This window comes from Olea europaea, chromosome 12, assembly GCF_002742605.1.
Source record: "Olea europaea var. sylvestris chromosome 12, O_europaea_v1, whole genome shotgun sequence".
In the NCBI taxonomy this organism is placed as follows: domain Eukaryota; kingdom Viridiplantae; phylum Streptophyta; class Magnoliopsida; order Lamiales; family Oleaceae; genus Olea; species Olea europaea.
In genome coordinates, this window is record NC_036248.1 from 24,755,004 (window position 1) to 24,767,039 (window position 12,036).

The 12,036-nt window shown below is 35.2% G+C and overlaps 1 pseudogene; it reads left to right on the forward strand.

The window, feature by feature from the left end:
• LOC111406821 overlaps nucleotides 1-10,952 on the forward strand; it is a 17,932-nt pseudogene extending 6,980 nt beyond the window's left edge.
• The last annotated feature ends 1,084 nt before the right edge of the window (nucleotides 10,953-12,036 follow it).

The window sequence follows — 12,036 nt, forward strand, 5'->3', positions numbered from 1 at the left end:
TTTCTTTTGTTCATTTATGATGTCGTGCTGCAGGTGATTTGATCTGCGCGGTTACTTTTATCGTTTCATAAGGGGAATTGATTGGGGCGCGAAAATTTTGATGCTTTTTAGTAGGAGAGCAGCAGTTATTACATATTTGAAGAAGGGCTTTTCGTCATCTGAGTTTGGTTGTTATGGTAGTAAATTATACAATTCTGTGGTAAATTCTGGATCTTTGGTGGCTTAATTATGTGATTTCATGGTATGGTTTGCTGATTGCTTATTACACGTGGGCTTCCCAATGCCAGTAAAGATCATTCACAGGGGTGATCCAATAATATATAATATTTTGTATCTGATTATAGGTTACCATTTTGGAGAATTTCGAGATTAACGTTGAGTCATAAAGAGTGGTTTTTTTCATAGTAGTTAAAGAGAACTGCAGAGGTTGGACGTGAGAAGCTCTTGGTTCGATATACTACACCTTTTTTATCAGCCCTAGACCGCCACTCAACTGGCTACTTTTCTGTCTAGTTAGTGTCTTAGTTCTCATTGCATTACTGGGATCTTCTTCTTCCAGTGTATATGATTCTGTCAATGCTTCTGTTAGACCGGACATTTGTATGAACTACAGAAGGGCAGTGAGCGATTATTTGGAGTTGAGGAGTATGGGAGCTAATCGCGTTAGTGACTTTGATCTTTGTGGCAAGGAAAGAGAAAATTATGTGCCTTGCTATAACGTATCTGCAAATTTGCTAGCTGGTTTTAAAGATGGAGAGGAGTTTGATCGACATTGAAAGGTATCAAAAGATCAACAGCATTGCTTAGTTCTTTCCCCTAAAGTTTATAAGATTCCAGTGACCTGGCCAATTGGTAGGGATGTTATATGGAGCGGAAACGTGAAGCTAAGCGGAGACCAATTCCTTTCATCTGGCAGCATGACAGAAAGGTAATTCTTATCGATCCAAGTTAGCAATCTTTACTAAGTGGGAAATTTGGACAAAATTATTTTAAATACAAGAATGACAAAAGGTCAAAAGATGTACGCACTTAAACAAAATCTAATAGTTTAATGTGTTTAGTGAGGCAAATGGTGTAATTTTGCACATCTTTTCATCTTATTGTTTATTCTTGCAAATTCTCTAGGTTAATGTTGCTGGAAGAAAATCAAATTTCTTCTCTCAGATGATGGGATGATTATCAATGATGTCAAAGATTACCCTCACCAGATTGCCTAGATGATAGGATTGGGAAGTGACAATTTTCTCCAAGCAGGTGTAAGTTTGCTTCAATATTTGAAATTTTTTTTTTCTTTTTGATAATTCATTATTTGAAATATTTAAAGACACCATATTGGGTACCAAGGCATTTTTCCTTGTGAGTTGAGGTGTAAGTTTCCACATGTTTGTGACGTGACACTTAGACATACGAATGAAATATTTCAAAATTATATATATAGAAGAATGATCAAATGAGCATCGGTGCTCGTCTTGTGCTAAATATTGATAACACGTTATATCAATTCATTGATGAATAACAAATATAATTCAAATGTTGAGACCTACTAGAGGTGTCAAGATGGAATCAGCCCGTCAAGGTTACGACCTGGAATGGACTGGTCCTGTTATAGGACTGGCCCGTGCTGGTTATCGAGCTGGACCTTCTCTTCAATTAAGGCTGTCACGGCACTGTGACAAACTTAAATTAAGGTTGTCATTAATCTGCATTTGCTATAAATTTCACATTACCGTGACAGCCATATGTTATAAAAAATTCTAATTTATAGGCTGGCCTGGGATTAAAAATCTTCTTATACTGGTAGGGTACAGGTGTTGATATCTAGGCTAGCATAAAAGCAGCAAATGGATAAATTCTTAATCCTATTGGTTTGAATTAATAATTAGCACATACTTAACTATCAATCATTTGTGTATATATAGTTTAAGTGCATCTCAACAAGGTTGGCACCTAGTTAACTATAATTCTGTTGTTTAATTTTCTATGTTTGCAAATTAATCTTCTACGACTTCTTTTGCAAGTTTTTTTGAAGTCTTCAATGATGTTGTCATTCATTTTATCTTGTATCCTTCCAGCTGCTAATATTCAATCTTTCACACATATGAGGGCTTCTAAAATGTCTTCCTCGAGCCTTGACTTTCTTTCATCAATACCCAAGCAAACTTGGATGCCACCGTTCATATTGGAACTGTAGTAGATTTTATGCCATTTTTTATATTATTGGATACGAACTTTCGTTTGTTTTCCACCATCTTAAGATATCTAAATTTAACATTTCATTTACCAAAGTTAAACTCAAATTGATAATATCTTTCTAATTCAGCTGGTGTAATGTTCATGGTAGTGTTACAATTATATGCCCCATGATGTTTCTTAGCTATCTCAGAATAAAAAGAAGCTTTACATTTAGAAGTTGCAGCAGAGCTCATAGGAGTTATACAATTCATTAATAAAACATTCCAAAACTTTTTGAAAAATTTTCTATAACACATTGAACTCCCAATAATTTAACACGAGAATCAATCACAGCTGCCTGGGAAAATTAGTGGCATGTTATCGTGATATTTTCGAAACTTTTCTGCCATCATATAAACAATTTGAGCAAAAAATTCATCATACCTATAACTCGAAAATTGCTTAGTAATGTCTACTAATAGTAAAAGCATAAAACAATTTGTTGTGTAATAAACACTTGAACAAACTTTTGTTACCTTATTGAAAGTTTCAAAATTTTCATAACCTTAAATGCAGTTCTCCAATCTAAATCTTCAAACATGAAATTGACTATACTTCGAATTAACGTAGACATTAATAGTATTTGCATGGTCAAACATGACTTTAGCATAAGAAATATTGAATTCCATCTATTTGGAATGAATCTAGAAGTTTTCTTTTTCGTGGTCCAAATTTTTACTACATCTTCTAAATTCTAGTTGTCGTTGAGAATTTGAAGTGGTATAGTTAATGGCCCCTCCTATTTTGGAAATTTGTGGTGCTATTGGTTTCAAATCATCTTGCATAATTAAATTAAGTATATGACCAACACACCTTACATTAAATAATTTAGCACCAAATGGGGTTGAAGAGTTCTAGTTAAAATTTATATGCATGCAGAATTAGGTTTAGTATTATCAAAACCAATGCTTAGTAATTTATGTAAAACGTCAAATTCATTGAAAACTTGTAATTAATTATCTCACAAATTTGGACCACCGAAAAGGAATAATTTTCATAAATAATAGCCAATTATTATCGACAAAATGTGCAGTGACACAAGTGTAACCATTATGGTTATGTCCTGACCAACAATTAGACGTAAAAGAAATAATTCCTTTAAAATTATTAAATTCAATTTCTAATTTTTTTATTCATTGTATGGAATAATTTCATAATATCGAAACAAGCAGTATTTCTACTTATGTTACAATAAGAGGTTGGATATACTTTTGCATAATCTCCTCGAAGTATTTATCTTCTACAAAAGTGAAGGGAACTCGCTTACTGCCAAAAATTTCGACATTTCAGTTCTCATTAAGAAAACTTAGAAAAATAATTGATCCACATGGATATTTAAAAGAAGTAATTTGAGTGTGATTAGCATCTAAATTTTTTCGCTTCCTTAAGATGAGATTTTTCATATCATTGCAGTGTGCGGTGCCTTGATCACAAACCCAATATATATTCATTTTGAACAAATTTTGCAAACTGTTAATCGTCTTTCTAAATCAACTCTAAAAATTTGCCACAAATGTTTTTTTTTTTTTGGGCTTGATGATCCAATTTTTGATGTATCATCATCTAGATTTATTGGAGAGCAAATATTATCAATAGAAAAATCGTGGGATTGCATAATACAGTAGTAACTAGTAAGTAATAACTTACTATAAATTTTAGAACAAGAAAATGAAGTTTGAATTCTAAGAATTTATGAAGTAAATCTGTAAAATAAGTAAATATTTGTGTGAATAATGAATTCAATGTGCAAATAAATATGATATTTATATTGTAAAAAATGAACGTTATCAAGCGGTCAAAAATTATAAAGAAGGCGTAAAACGGATACGCCTTCCTACAGAAGGTGTAAAAGTACGCCTCCTTTCCTTCTTTAAAGAAGGCGTAAAAGAAACTAGTACAAAAAAGGTGTAAAAGCACACCTTTTGTAAGAGAATAAAGTCAGTAGCCAGGGTTAGAAATAGGGAAGAAGGAGAAAGACTGAGGTGGCAACAAATGGTTGATTGTTTTTTGTTTAAAATTTTTCAAATTGTCCAATTGCGGAGCGAAACGTTTTGCCCGTTTTGGAGCCTTTTCTAACCCTGGATGTGTAGAACAATTGTCTTTAAGAAAGACATAAAAGAATTCAGTACAAGGAAGGTATTACAGTACGCCTTCTTTAAAGGTGTAAAAGTTACGCCTTCTTAAATAAAAATTCGTAAAAGAAGACGAAGGCGTATCTGCCTTTTCTGAATTTCGAATTTCCTTTTGACAGTCTAGGCTATCATACGCCTTTTGCTGTCAGGGCCTTAGGCTGTGATAGCATGAAAGAAGGCAAATCTGCCTTCTTAAAGTTTAAGGAGATATCTTTTTAAGAAAAAAAATAAAATATTAACGGTAATAGTTGAAGAAGGAAATCTCTTTAAAAAATTAATTTTTATTAAACGGGCCCAACGTTCGGTGATTTTTATTGACACAGACCGGAGTTTTTATTTAGTGGCACGTGAATTGGCCCATTTAAATCACTAGCTGATTCATGTGTCATTTTTACCGGGCCAGGGTTTAACTTGATAGCAAATATGAAAATTCAAATTAGTAATCACAGGACAAACTATAATGTAATATTAAAAGAGGTAACAACCTAGAAGACTTCTAATACTAATAAGATCTTTAAGGGAATCACCAACATATTTGATTTTCATATTAATCTCCTTGTCACTATTAGTTTCTGACTTCTTCTGTTCTTTGCAATGGTGATTTCTTTTTCCACTTATCTGTATGAAGGTAGAGAAAAGAAAACCAAAAAAAGAAACCTAAAACGTTCTAGGCTATAAAAGATAACTTAAAAAATGAGGGCAATTGTAAACAGCCTAGAAAAGGCAAGTTGCACGAGCGCAATCCTTAGCCACCCTAAGGCGTAATCTTGAGGAGTAGGCCTCAGTAATTCTAGGCTTAAGCATTGAAAATGGCACTTAAAGCATAAGCTTAGAGGTGTTTAATAAAAGGCTCACATGAGGCTGGTCTCAAAACTTAAGCCTCATACAGCTTTTTTGGTGCACTTCACTGGTTATTTACCGTGTAGAGAAAATGTCTCTTGTTTGCGATTATGTAGAGAGTTCTCTGATCTTCTTTATATATTTTACACTTCAAACAACTCTTATATATTTTCGCCTACTTTTTGGTTGGAAGATTGTGTATGACAGAACTATTTACTGTATTGAAAATTTTTCTGCTGCTCAACTACAGGTGCGGACTGTTCTAGATATTGGCTGTGGGTTTGGTGGCTTTGTTGCCCATTTGCTCTCACTCAAGTTAATGCCCGTTTGTATGGCGTCATATGAGTCAACAGGTAGCCCTTGAGAGAGGTCTTCCTGCAATCATAGGCAATTTCATCTCAAAACAACTCCCATTTCCATCTTTGTCACATGACATGGTCCACTGTGCTCAGTGTGGCATTATCTGGGATGATAAAGGTATTCTTGTCATTGTGTTCTAGGATGTTTTTATTTTTATTTTTTAAGCATTCCCATTTATTTAATGGACTTGCTTCCCGCTTCCTTTTGGATATTGCATCACCATGGGAATAATTTGAACCTTTTAGGCCTGACTCACATACATGTGGACACTCAAGCTCCTCTCAACAGGACATTTGCACATTAACCTCCCTTAATCTTTATAATCATTGGGAAGGGGGATGATTGAATTCCTTTTGATAATTTTTTTAGAGCCAAATTCTTCATTAACTTTTCTTTTATCTTTTAGGAATTCCTCTGGTGATTGTTTGTAGTTAAAAATGATGTGAGTTGATAAATGATAGTGATTATGTCTAGTTGCCTAAAATAGCTATACAAAAGGATATTGAGTTGAATACAACTCAACAATTTTCATCACAAGAAATCAGATAGGACTTAGTTTTCTCTTAGTATACAGTTGAGCAATTCCTCAAACAAGGTTGCCAGTTAGAATTTCATATCTAAGGGGTTATAATATTGATTGGCACTTTCTTTCTTGTCACAAAGAAGGGATAAGAGAGTAACAAACCTGGGGAAGGAAGAAGGCACCCAACTGTTGTAACAGAAATTTAAATTGAAAGGGGACGACATCATCTGAATATTTGGCCTGCTTGCGTAACATGGGTTTATTATAATCTGTATTAAAATATGCAACAAAGGTTAGAAGGGTCATTGTCATTTTCATTGTCAGTTTCCATATCATTTCTGTTACAGAGAATTTCTTTTCTGGTAACTTCATAGTTCACCATTTTCTACTTATTTCCTCTGCGATTTTTGTTTTCTTCACCAAATATAATAGAATAGCAGGTTTTAAGCAGTGTTATAATTAATTTAGTTCATATTTGGCAAAGCTTATAATTGCTTATAAGTTGGTCAGACTTTATTTTTAACTACACATTCTATAGGTCCCTCAACTTTTACTTACTTTTCGACCATACATTCCTTGGCAAATGATGACTATACAAACTTGACTTTGCCACTATCTTCATACCTTCCAGAATGATCTATAAATAATTTCTATATTGGCTTAATTTTGTAGTCAATTTTTCTCTAAATGAAGTCTGTAATTTTTCTCACGTTAGTTTGACTTTTATACAAATGTTTTAATAATTAAAATATGCCGTAATTTTTAGATTCCAAAATTTACAAAATAGGGTTTGCCATCTGGTTTTATATAAGACATAGGGCATATTTTCAAGGCATGTTGGGACACGTGTCGGACTGTGTCCTGGCATGTCGGTCTGATATGTGTTCAGCTCTGATGCTCCACCCTAGGAAAATGCCCACTCTTCACAGACCTAGGAAAAACTCATTTTTTGGACCTGTACTTATATTGTACTGATAATGATTTCATCCATCAGATGGGATGTTTCTTATTGAGGTTGACCGAGTACTCAAGCCAGGAGGTTATTTTGTTTTAACCTCCCCTAGAAGCAAAAAGGAGGGAAGTTCCATATACTCAAAGCAAGGAAGTATGTCAGCTCCATCCAAAGAGTTCACCCAAAAAATTAAATATGTTGGAAATTTTTGGCTCAGCAAGAAGATACTCTCATCTGGCAGAAAACTGCAGATGCTCAGTGCCATATATCTAGGTGAGACTAGTGGCTATGCTCGATCTCTCTTTCCTCCTCACCCTGCCTCTTTTCCCCCTTCCTTCCATCTTCCTTTTTGTTTTCCTTTTTTCCCCTCTTTTATCTTTTATCATCATACTTCATCAATTACTCCCTGAACCCCTCACTATGCTTTTGGTTCTTAATTTTAGCAAGCAGAACTCTGCGCCTCTTTGTAGAAAAGAGGATGTCCAATCATATTACCTACCACTAGTGAATTGTATAAGTAGAACAACCAGCGAGCAATGGATTCCAATTCAGAGCAGATCATCTGGTTCTCTCATCTCTGCTGAGCTTGAAGTTCATGGTAGGTGATATTATTTAAAACCATGAAACTGTTGCTACTTACATTGTTCTGTCTTCAGCTTCAATCTATGCAACATGGTAGAACCCGCCATCTTAGATATTATTAGTGTATTGAAGCAACTTGGATGCAGGAGTTGATCCTGAAGATATCTTTGAAGACTTGGAGTTTTGGCGGTCTGCTTTAAGAAAATTATTGGCCATTGCTTTCCCCCTTGATTTTCTCTGACCATCCAAAGAGACCTGGTGATGAAGATCCATTGCTTCCATACAACATGATTTGCAACGTGATGGACATGAATGCCCAATATGGAGGTTTAAATGCTGCATTTGTGGAAGCAAGAAAATCATTGTGGATGATGAATTTTGTGCCCCTTGGTGCACATAATACACTTCCTATCATCATTGATAGAGGTTTCCTGGGTGTTTTGCATGACTTGTAATACGTTAAAAGTATATTGATTCTGATCACTCATTGTTTCGTCTGGTATCTAAATATATGATTCATTTATAAATTTACTAGATCAAAAATTTATGATGAAAAAAATGTATGTATAGATGGCCCTTTAGTTCTGTATTTAGGCCCTACTGCAGACTTATTTTGACGTTATGTACCAGTTAATAGAACAATCTGCTCAAGAGTTGAAATACTATCCATGCAAAGTCTGTTACATGAAAAAATCGAATTGTTTGACATCTTCATTTGCTCAATTTGGATGTTATTAAGGAATAAACCTATTAGTTTAATAAATGATTGTTATTAGGGAATATTGTGCCATGCTACAATGGAGTCCTTTTGACATTGTATATATTTTGTCTGACTTAAACAAACTTCACGAACTCCACTTTCTACAACCAAACATATTATAAGTATTAAATCATAACTGGAACCTGAACTTAAAAGTTTGGCATTTCGAAATGAGATGCTTTATGTCAGTTGAAAATAGTGAATTATTATATTCATTTGGTTGCTAGTATTGTTTTCTTTTTTCCTTCCCCCAGAATTTCATAATCCTCAGATTTGAGTTTTGGGTTTTTTTTTCCCTGAATTTTTGTCCATGAGTGTCTACTAAGTACTGACATAAACTCTATTAGAATTTCATGGAGTGCTGATCCTGTTGTTTGAGCAATTGAGCACAGGTGTAAACCTATCCCAACATACTCTAGAACATATGACATGCTTCATGCCAAGGGACTCTCACAACTTGCTTCAAAGGGATGCAGTGTGATCAACTTACTTTTCGAGATGGATCGTATCCTAAGGCCCGAGGTAATTCTTCGTTGAACTATGTTATATTTGTTTATAATTTATGATTCTCAGACTCGGGTACGGGTACGTAGTTAAGTGTTGAATTTTTTATTTACTAAAACGTAGGATAAGGGGATATGGCTAAAAAGAGTCCGAATTTTGTTAATATGGCTTTTTTGCCAACCTTATTAACTTATTAACGCTGCTAATGTCTTTTTTATCAACCCGATTAACCTAAAAACATTAGTAGCAATGGAGAATAAAATCACGAAAATAGTGTAAGAGCTGGAGGATATAAACCCCTGTATAAATTGCCTTGTCCAGGCTGAGAACTCGTACCAGTGTCATGTTGTGTCAACACGGGTATTCCAGCTACTTCAAAGAGTCCAAGCATCACAGTTTATAATTATATCTAAAGTTTTGCTGCTACCTATCGGGTTCATTTAGATCCTTGCGTGCATATTTCTAGTTTCAGCTCTCAAGTTATATTTGTAAAATTTGTGTACTTGTGGCAGGGGTGGATCATTATTTCTGATAAGATTGGCCCTATAGAGAAAGCACATTCTCTGACTACAGAGCTCCGCTGGGAAGTCTGTGTGATTGATCTACAGAATGGTAGCGACCAGCGACTACTAGTATGCCAGAAGCCATTCGTGAGAAAGTCATCTATCGGCTTATGAAAGCTCCCAACATTCCTAGGAACATCCAATCTTTTTAAGTCTGGTAATTCCTGTGATCCTGACTAGGGCTGAATATTAAACCCGTGATTACGACCCAACTCATTTGGTTTGATTGGTATTTTTTCTGTTTTGGTTTTCGGGTTTGGATTTCACGAAAATTGTGTAAGAGTTGGAGGATATAAACCCCTGTATAAATTGCCATGTCCAGGTGGAGAACTCGTACCCGTGTCATGTCGTGTCGACATGGGTATTCCGGCCATTTCAAAGAGTCCAAGCATCACAATTTATAATTATATCTAAAGTTTTGCTGCTACCTATCGGGTTCATTTAGATCCTCACGTGCATATTTCTAGTTTCGGCTCTCAAGTTATATTTGTAAAATTTGCGTACTTGTGGCAGGGATGGATCATTATTTCTGATAAGATTGGCCCTATAGACAAAGCACGTTCTCTGACTACAGAGCTCCGCTGGGAAGCCCGTGTGATTGATCTACAGAATGGTATCGACCAGCGACTACTAGCATGCCAGAAGGAATTCGTGAGAAAGTCATCTATCTGCTTATGAAAGCTCCCAACATTCCTAGGACCATCCAACCTTTTTAACTCTGGTAATTCCTTTACTTCTGACTAGGGCTGAATATTAAACCCGTGATTACGACCCAACGCATTCGGTCTGATTGGTTTTTTTTCTGTTTTGGTTTTCGGGTTTGGATTTCACCAACCCATGCCCACCCCTACTGCTGACATGGAAATTGAGACAGTCAAATCATACTATTTATGATAGCTTTTTTCAAAATACTTTCTTCACCCTGAATACATTTGTGTCTATGCATGGAAGTTCTCATTGATTCGACATATCATGATATTGGTTAAAATGGTTTTATGTCGAAGCCTTGTTGAATCACCTATGAGTCGGGATTTACATGCGGCTTGAGCTGAAGAAGGTTGTAACAATCTATTAAGTGTCATAGGAATTCAACATTATTAAAAGTGTCTAGTCTAATTACCTTAATTTGTGTCAAGTGTAATCTGATGTTGAAAATGTCCACCAGGATGCAAGTCACTCGATAAGATCTCCGTATGAAATTCGCTTGGCATTTTGTTTCACATAAAGAACCCATCCCATAAAGAAGATGCAATCAGGGATTTTTGAAAGCTGTTAGATTAGAGGAAAGTGTGCAGCATAAAGACGTAGCCCAGTTTAAGAGCAAAAGAAGATTCTTTTACCCTTTATTAAAGGAGTTTGTAGCAATTCATAAATTCATTCGTTTTGGTTTCCACAATTGTTTATTGTATTGGTGATTAAAATGTTTTTTTTTTTTTTAGCCACGTGAATGATGTTCAAAGGCCACATGTTGAAAATTCATGGCTCGTACTCCTAATTTTTTCAATAGTTTTACTACAAGTACAGAAAAATTGATAATTTTTTTACAGAAAAACACTTGACAGATTTTCATTGGTTTTTGACACAACAAACACAGGAATTGCACCATACAGAGGTTGTCAAGTGTCAACACAGCATTTGTATCATTTCTATAAATAGTTCGCTGTAACTATGGAATTATTCCTTTTTTGGGTTCACATATTATGTTTGTGTGTATGCATGGAGGTGTTAAGTAGGGCGAGTTTCAAAATGATCCATCGTTTCCAGTGGCTGACACATTTTGGGGGAAATTAAATGCGATATCCAAATTGGGTAATATAGTGATATCTGAATCTATGAATGTGATTTTATCGTAATCAGTGAGCTGTCATAGACGGAACTTGCTGTAATTGTATTCGTTGTTGGTGCATCTCTCAGCCTTTGGGTTTCGTATCTGTTTGATGAATCGGAGCTTCCACCCGGCACAGGTAAGAGTGGTGCCGTCGAGGAGGATTAGGTCGCATTTGGTACCGGTTCGGAGGAGACTTTGGGCTAAGATTATTGCACCACAGACGTAGGCTTCCGAGGAATGGAGAATAAAGGCATAGGCTTCTCTTTTTTCAATCCCTTTGTTGCGAGATATTTTGGAAACGTAGTAAATTTTGTCGACCCCGCAATAAGTATTTCTCAATTATGTCAACAAGACTTGCAAAGGATAAGAAAACGAAAATGACATGTGATTGTCAATTGCATCAGCGGGATACTCGGAGCTAATATCGGGTTTTTTAGTTAGTCGAACTTATCTAAAAATTTAAGTTTTTAATAAAAGGATCGAATAAGTCGACTTGACATGCCTTTTGCTGGGGCATTTAGTCTAAGCATGTATTTTGTTGGTATTTTATGTTACATTTTTATTAAGAGACACGAGAAAAATGTCGCCCACATAAATAGAGATGGTAATGGGATTGAGCACAACACTTCTTTGTCTTTTAACCAGTGTTTTAAAAGGCGTAATATGTGGTCATGCGTTGATGTCAAGCTATGAGCAATGCGAGATTAGGTGAGGTAAATGCGTAGAAAAGCGTTCTTATTTTAATATTATTTTAAATTTT